Here is an 8,811-nt window from a genome sequence, read left to right as displayed (position 1 = left end):
TGCTGGAGCACTTTTGCCAGCAGACTGAGAACACCTCAGCCCCTCTAGCACAGCAGGTGCTTCACCCCAAGCAGCCAGAGAACAAAGCCAAGGGCTTAATCCCCTCTACCCAGGTTTACAGCATGCAGCTCAGGAGTGCTCAGCTGAGCCTTGGCCTGTGAAAGCACCCATAATTGAAACCATGAAACTAAACCCAACTTATACCACAGTAAAACTCCCAAGGGCATCAAATAATATAAAAGCAGAAAGCCCCATCCAAAGGAGAGCAACTTCAAAGATTCAAGGAACATCAGCCCACACATATGAGAAAGAACCAGTGCAAGATTTCTGGCAACTCTAAAAGTCTCCAAACGACTGCACTAGCTCCCTAGTGATGGTTTGGAACCATGCTTAAATGGCTGAAATGACTTAGAATTCAGAGTCTGGATGGCAAGGAAGGAAAAATCCAAGGAAACCAATACTGCAATCCAAGAGTTTAAATATAATATTACCATATTAACAAAGAACCAAAATGGGCTGGGCACGGTGGCTCACGTCTGTAATCCCAGCACTTTGGGAGGCTGATGCAGGTGGATCACTTGAGGTCAGAAGTTCGAAACCGGCCTGACCAACATGGTGAAACCCTATCTCTACTATAAATACAGAAATTAGCTGGGTGTGCTGGCGGGCACCTGTAATCCCAGCTACTCGGGAGGCTGAGGCACAAGAGTCCCTTGGATCCAGGAGATGGAGGTTGCAGTGAGCCAAGATCATGCCACTGCACTCCAGCCTGTGCAACAGAGCAAGACTCCGTCTCAAAAAAAAAAAAAAAAAAAAGAAAGAAAGAAAGAAAGAAAAGAAAAAGAGCCATCAAACTGAACTTCTGGAAATAAGAAATTAACTACAGCAATTGCAATTTCATAATGTAACTGGAAGCGCTAACAACAGAATAGACCAAGCTTAGAAAATAGTCTCAGAGCTCAGTTTTTCCCCATGTGTCTGCCGCCTAGGGGAGGTGCCTCATCCGGAGCGGGCCGCCAGCTGTCCGGCCCTGTCCGCACAGAGGCTCCTGTCGTTGGCGCCCGGGAGTGGCTTGGCTGCCCGATGCTTCTGCCCCGGCTGCCACGGGCAGGGCTGTACGCTTAGTGCCCGGCTCAGGCCCCTTGAAGCGCCCGCGGGAGTGGGAGCGGCCTCCGGCCCCGCGGAGACCGAGCGGCTTGAGGACTAGGCGGCGGCCGCGGGGAGGAGGATGGGGGCTAACCAGTTAGTGGTGCTCAACGTGTATGACACGTATTGGATGAAGGAATATACCTCATCCATTGGAATTGGAGTTTTTCATTCAGAAATTGAAGTCTATGGCAGAGAATTTGCTTATGGTGGCCATCCTTACCCCTTTTCTGGAATATTTGAAATTTCCCCAGGAAATGCTTCTGAACTAGGAGAAACATTTAAATTTAAAGAAGTTGTTGTTTTAGGGAGCACGGACTTCCTAGAAGATGATATAGAAAAAATTGTAGAAGAACTGGGAAAAGAATACAAAGGCAATGTTTATCATTTAATGCATAAAAACTGCAATCATTTTTCTTCAGCTTTATCAGAGGTAAACTAAATTTTATCCTAAAAGTTCTTCAAATAAGTATTTGCTATCCCACAAAAAAAAGAGAAAATAATCTCAGAGCTCAAACACGACTCCTTTGAACCAATGCAGCAGAAAAAAATAAAGAAAAAAGAATTTTAAAAAATGAATAAAACCTACAAGAAATATGGGATATGTAAAAAGACCAAGCCTATAACACATTGGCATTCCAGAAAGAGATGGAGAGACAACAAGGAACTTGGAAAACATATTTGATGATACTGTCCATGAACATTTCCCCAACCACACTAGAGAGGTTGACATGCAAATTCAGGACATTCAGAGAACCCCTGTGAGATGATATTATACAAGATGACCATCCCTAAGATACACAGTCATCAGATTCTCCAAGGTCAATACAAAAGAAAAACATTAAAGGCAGCTAGAGAGAAGTGGCAGGTTACCCACAAAAGGAACCCGATCAGGCTAACAGTGGACCTTTCAGAAATTTTACAAGCTGGAAGAGACTGGGGGCCTATATTCAGCATTTTTAAATGAAAGAAATTTGAACCAAGAATTTAATATCCAACCAAACTAAACTTCATTAAGTGAAGGATAAATAAAATCTTTTTCAGACAAACAAATGTTAAGGGAATTCATTACTACCAGACCTGCCTTACAAGAAGTCCTTAAAACAGTGCTAAACCTAGAAGCAAAAGATGAGTATCTGCCACCACAGAAACAACTTGAGCACATATCCTGTTGATACTACAAACCAACTATACAATAAAGTCCACATAACAACCAGCTAACAACATAATGACAGGATCAAATCCTCACTTATCAATATTGACCTTGAATGTAAATAGGCTAAATGCCCCACTTAGAAGGCACAAGGTGGCAAGTTGGAAAAAGAAATGAAACCCAACTGTGTATTCTCTTCATTAGACACATCTCACATGCAATGACACCCATAGGCACAAAGTAAAAGGATGGAGAAAGATCAAGCAAATGGGAAAAAAAAGAGCAGGGATTGCTATTTCACACGAAACAGACTTTAGACCAACAATGATCCAAAAAGGCAAAGAAGGGCATCACATAGTGATAAAGGATTCAATTCAACAAGACTTAACTATCCCAAATATATATGCACCAAACACTGGAGCACCCATATTCATGAAACAAGTTCTTAGAGACCTACAACAAGACTTAGACAACCAGACAATAATGGCAGGAGACTTCAACACCCCACTGACAGTGTTAGATGCATCACCAAGGCAGAAAGCTAACAAAGGTATTTGGAAGCTAAACTGGACATTTGACCAAATAGACCTTACAGAAATCTACAGAATACTCTACCCAACAACCACAGAACATACATTCTTTTCATCTGCACATGTCACATATTCTAAGATCAATCACATACTTGGCCATAAAGCAATACTCAACAATTAAAAAAAAAGTCATACCAACCACACTCTCAGACCATAGCACAGTAGAAACAGAAATCAATACCTAAAAGAACTCTCAAAACCATACAATTACATGGAAATTAAACAATCTTCTCCTGAATGTGTTTTAGGTAAAGAATGAAATCAAGACAAATAAAAAAATTCCTTGAAACTAATTAAAACAGAGATACAACATACCAGAATCTTTGGGACACAGCTAAAGCAGTGTTGAAAGTTTATAGTGCAAAATGCCTACACCGAGAAGTTAGATAAATCTCAAGTTAACAAAATAACATCACACCTAGAGGAACTAAAAGAAAAAAAAAACAACCCCAAAAGAAAGAAAAGCAGCAGAAAAAAATAACCAATATCAGAGTTGAACTGAATAAAACTGAGATGTGAAAATCTATACAAAGATCATAAAACCATAAGTTGGTTTTTCAAAAGAATAAACAACACTGGTAGCCCACTAGCTAGATTAATAAAGGAAAAAAGAAGATGCAAATAAACGCAATCAGAAATGTTAAAGGTGACATTAGCACCTACCCCACAGAAGTACAAAATTCTCTCAGAGACTATTAAGAACTAAAAACTTAGCACACAAACTAAAAAACCTAGAAGAAATGGATACATTCCTTGAAACATACAACCTCCTAAGATTGAACCAGGAAGAAATTGAAATCCTGAACAGACCAGTAACGAGTTCTGAAATTGAATCAGTAATTAAAAAGCTACCAACCAGAAAAAGCCCTGGACCAGGTGGATTCACAGTTGTATTCTACCAGATGTAAAAAGACCTGGTACCAATCCTACTGAAATTATTCCCAAAAAATCAAGGAGGCGGGACTACTCCCTAACTTATTCTGTGAGGCCAGCGTCATCCTGATACCAAAACCTGGCAGAGGCAAAATGAAAAAAGAAAATGTTAGGCCAATATCCCTGATAAACATAAATGCAAAATTCTGAACAAAATACTAGTTAACTGAATCCAACAGCATATCAGAAAGCTAATCCACCACGATCACCACACTCAAGCAGGCTTTATATCTGGCATGCAAAGTTGGCTCAACATATGCAAATTAAGAAATGTGATTCATCACATAAACAGAACAAAAAAACAAAAACCACATGGTTATCTCAATAGATGCACAGAAGGCTTTCAATAAAATTTAACAACCCTTCCAACCCTCCACAAACTAGGCATTGAAGAAACAGACCTCAAAATAGTAAGAGCCATCTATGGGCCAGGTGCAGTGTCTCACACCTATAATCCCAGCACTTTGGGAGGTGGAGACAAGCCTGGGCAACATAGCAAAACCCCGTTCCTACAAAATACACAAAAATTAGCCAGGTGTGATGGCATACACCTGTAGTCTCAGCTGCTCGAGAGGCTGAGGAGGGAGGCGCTTGAGCTCAGGAGGGCAGAGGTTGCAGTGAGCTGTGATTGCATCACTGCACTCCAGCCTGGGTGACAGAGCAAGAACCCTGTCTCAAAGCAACAACAAAAGCCATCTATAACAAACTCACAGCTAAAATTATACCAGACAGGCAAAAGCCGGAAGCATTTTCCTTGGGAACCAGAACAAGACAACGATACTCACTCTTACCACTCCTATTCAAGATAGTACTGGAAGTCCTAGCCAGAGTAATCAGGCAAGAGAATGAAATAAAAGGCATCCAAATAGGAAGAGAGGAAGCCAAACTATCTCTCTTTGCAGAGGATATGATTCTATACTTAGAAAACCCCATAGTCTCTGCACAAAAGCTCCTAGAACTGATAACTTCAGTAAAGCTTTAGTATATAAAATCAATGTACAAAAATCAGCATTTCTATGTACCAATAATATACAGTGAATGTCCAGTCTGAGAGCCAAATCAAGAATGCAATCTCATACACAATAGTCAAGAAAAAGAATAAAATACCTAGTAATAAAGCTAGCCAGGGAGTGGAAAGATCTCTACAACAAGAATTACAAAACACTGCTGAAAGAAATCAGAGATGACCAAAACAAATGGAAAAACATTTCATGCTCATGGATAAAAAGAATCAATATTGTTAAAATAGCCATACTGCCCAAGGCAATTTATGGATTCAGTGCTATTTCATCAATCTACCAATTTCATTTTTCACAGAATCAGAAAAAATATTCTAAAAATCACATGGAACCAAAAAACAGTCCAAATAGCCAAAGCAATCCTAAGCAAAAAGAACAAAGCTGGAGGCATCACAGTACCCAACTTCAAACTATACTTAAAGGCTACAGTGACCAAAACAGCATGATATTGATACAAAAACAGACGTATAGACAACTAGAACAGAATAAAGAACCCAGAAATAAAGCCACATATCTCCAAACATCTGATCTTTGACAAAGTAAGCCATAACAAGCAATAGGGACAGGACTCTCATTCAATAAATGATGCTGGGATAACAGGTTAGCCACATGCAGAAGACTGAAACTGGACCCCTTCCTTTCATCATATACAAAAATCAGTTCAAAATGGATTAAAGACTTAAATGTATGACCTAAATCTATAAAAAACCTTAGAAGAAACCTACAAAATATCATTCTGGGCACAGGCCTTGGCAAAGGTTTCATGACAAAGTCTCTAAAAGCAATTGAAACAAAGGAAAAATAGACAGATGGGACCTAATTAAACTGAAGTGTACAGAGAAAGAAACCACCAACAGAGTAAACAGACAGCATACAGAATAGGAGAAAATATTCACAACCTGTGCATCTGACAAGGTCTAATATCCAGAATCTATAAGGAACTTAAGCAAAGTAACAAACAAAACAACAACCAATCTCATTTAAAAAATTGAGCCAAGGACATAAACAGACATTTCTCAAAAGAAGACATACATGTGGCCAACAAGCATATGAAAAAAAAGGTTCAACATCACTAATGATTAGAGAAATGTAAATCAAACCACAATGAGATGCCATCTCACATCAGTCAGAATGGTTGTTTTAAAGTCAAAAAGTAACAGATATTGGCAAGGTTGTGGAGAGAAGGGAATGCTTATACACTGCTGCTGGGAAAGTAAATTAGTGCAGCTATTCAGGAGGGCAGTTTGGATGTTTTTCAAAGAACTTAAAACAGACCTTCCATTTGACCCAGCAATCCCATTACTGGTTATGTACCCAAAGGAATAGAAATCGTTCTACCAAAAAGACACATGCACCTGTATATTCATTGCAGCACTATTCACAATAGCAAAGACATGAATCAACCTAGATGCCCATCAACAGTGAAATGAATAAAGAAAGTGGTATGTATACACCATGGATTACTATGCAACCATAAAAAACATCATGTCCTTTGCAGCAGCATGGATGGAGCTGGGGGCTATTATCAGAAATGAATTAATTCAGGAACAGAAAACCAAATGCTGCATCTTCTCACTTATAAGTGGGAGGTAAACAATGAGAACACATAAACACAAAGATGGGAAAAATAGCTACCAGGGCCTACTTGATGGGAGAGTGTGGGAGAAGGGTAAGGGAAAAACAAAAAACAAAAAAACTTTCTGTTGGGTGCTATGCTCACTACCTGGGTGACAAAATCATTTGTACATCAAACCCCAGTGATATGCAATTTACCCCTGTAACAAGCCTGCACATGGACCCCCTGAGCTTAAAATAAAAGTTGAAAATAAAACCACAAAACAAGGGAAAAAAGGTGAAAAATGAGAAATTGTCTATTGGGTACAATGTGAACTATTTGGGTGACAGTCACACTAAAAGCCCAGACTTCACCAATACATAATATATCCCTATAACAAAACTGCACTTGTACCCCCCATATCTAAAAAGAAACAGTTTACTGAAAGACAGATAAAAAACAAACACATACCATATGATTACATTTATATAAAATTTCAGAAAATGCTAACTAATGTATAGTGTCATTAAACCAATCAATGGTCACATGGGGATAAAGTATTGGAGAATAAGAGGAGATTAGTAAGGGGCATGAGGAAACTTATGACATGTGTATACATGTCAAAATTTATCAAATTATACAATTTCAATATGTCTAGTTTATTGTATGCCAATTATATATCATTGATGTGTTAAGAAAAAAAAGTTTCCACATAAAAATCTGAATCAATCAGTCCTGTATTTATTCAACTCTCTCCCTCTTCCCATATCTTGAGTCAGCCCTCCTTCAGTGGCAGCAAAAACTAGAAAGCAATGAAGGCCATCACTTCCCACATGCTGACTGGGTCACAAAAGATGCACGATCGACTCCAAGCTCTCTTTTGTCAGTCCTGGGGTTCCTGCCTGTTCAGTGATGACCAAAATATCAACAGCCCAGGGAGGTACAGGAATTCACAAACTTTCAGATTGTTTGCTCTCACACCGGCCTCAGCCATAGGAGAAAAGGAGCTCAGCCGGTCGTGAGAATTTTTGTACACCCTCATCGCAGAGTCATAGTTACATTAAATTTGTGTATCCCCCTTTAGAGTACACACATAACTTCTAGTTTCCCAGTCTCCACTACTCCCTACTATCCAATGTTTCTGTTATGTAGTGTTTCTGTATCTGTTTCCTGCTTAGCCCCTGTAGGTCTTACATGCCTACCAGATTTTAGATTTCAGGGGCAATGTCCTCTGCATAGAGATCCTAGGAGACAGCCACCCCTCAACAGAATTGATGGAATATGACACATCCTCTGGGAAAAAGGGACTCAACTTATGCTGTTTCTAGAAGCACTGGAGGTCGTCACACCAACTACTCCCTCATCAGGGTGAGCTTAGGGCTCACAGAGATCCTGACATCCAGGTCACAAGATCAGTCTCACAATGCCCTACAGTTTTCCCTAAGAGATGTTGCGTAGCATTGCAAAACAGGCCAAACTAGACTTAGAGCTACTCTCTACCATCCTGCTGTCCACTCTGAGGCACATAAAGTTGGTGGTCCCTGCTAGCAAAGCCCTTCTTTTCTCAATCAGTCCCACACAATGAACAGAACAGATTGAAGGGTTAAACACTATGGCATTTATCTCTGCACAAATGAGAACATCATGAGGTGGGCATATCTAAGGTTGGTGGATTGGGAAGCTGGTTGGAGAAATCCATCTCAGCTACCATGTGGGGTCAACACTGTTTATTAAGGATGGGGACCTCTTGAAATCCACAGCAGGCCCCAGCTCAGATCTTTTAGGCTGCAGCTGGATAATATCCACGCTGAAACCACTAAGGGGAAAGAGATGAGGACCCCATTTGTTTCCGATCACTCATGCAGTTGTAGGTAATCTCTACAGTGTGAATACACATATGTCTGAGGTTCAAATCCTGGCTTAGAGCTCCCTCAAAGGTTACTCTCAGAGATTTTCTCTTAGGATCATGCCGTGTTAAACAATGAGCACATTCCATGAACTCTTAAGGCCTCTCTCCAGTGTAAATTTTCTGATGCCTAATGAGGTTAGGCCTTCACTGTATGCTTTCTTATATCTGCTACAAAAGGCCTTTCTCTGGTTGACTTTCATTTGCCAAGCAATGTGGGAGCTTCTGCTTTCCCACATTTCCTGAACACACAAGATCTTGTTCCATTGTGAATTCTCTAATATGTTACAAGATAGTCCATTACTCCATTCTCACACTGCTATAAAGACATACCTGAGTCTGGGTAATTTATAAAGGAAAGAAGTTTAATTGACTTACAGTTCTGCATAGCTCGGGAGGCCTCAGGAAACTTAAAATCATGGCAGAAGGCAAGAGAGAAGCAAAGACACGTCTTACATGGAGGCAGGTGAGAGAGAGTGAACGAGCGAACAGGAAAGAGCCTCTTATAA

Source organism: Pan paniscus, chromosome 20 (genome assembly GCF_029289425.2).
Source record: "Pan paniscus chromosome 20, NHGRI_mPanPan1-v2.0_pri, whole genome shotgun sequence".
NCBI classification, from domain to species: domain Eukaryota; kingdom Metazoa; phylum Chordata; class Mammalia; order Primates; family Hominidae; genus Pan; species Pan paniscus.
This window is presented reverse-complemented; position numbering follows the sequence as displayed.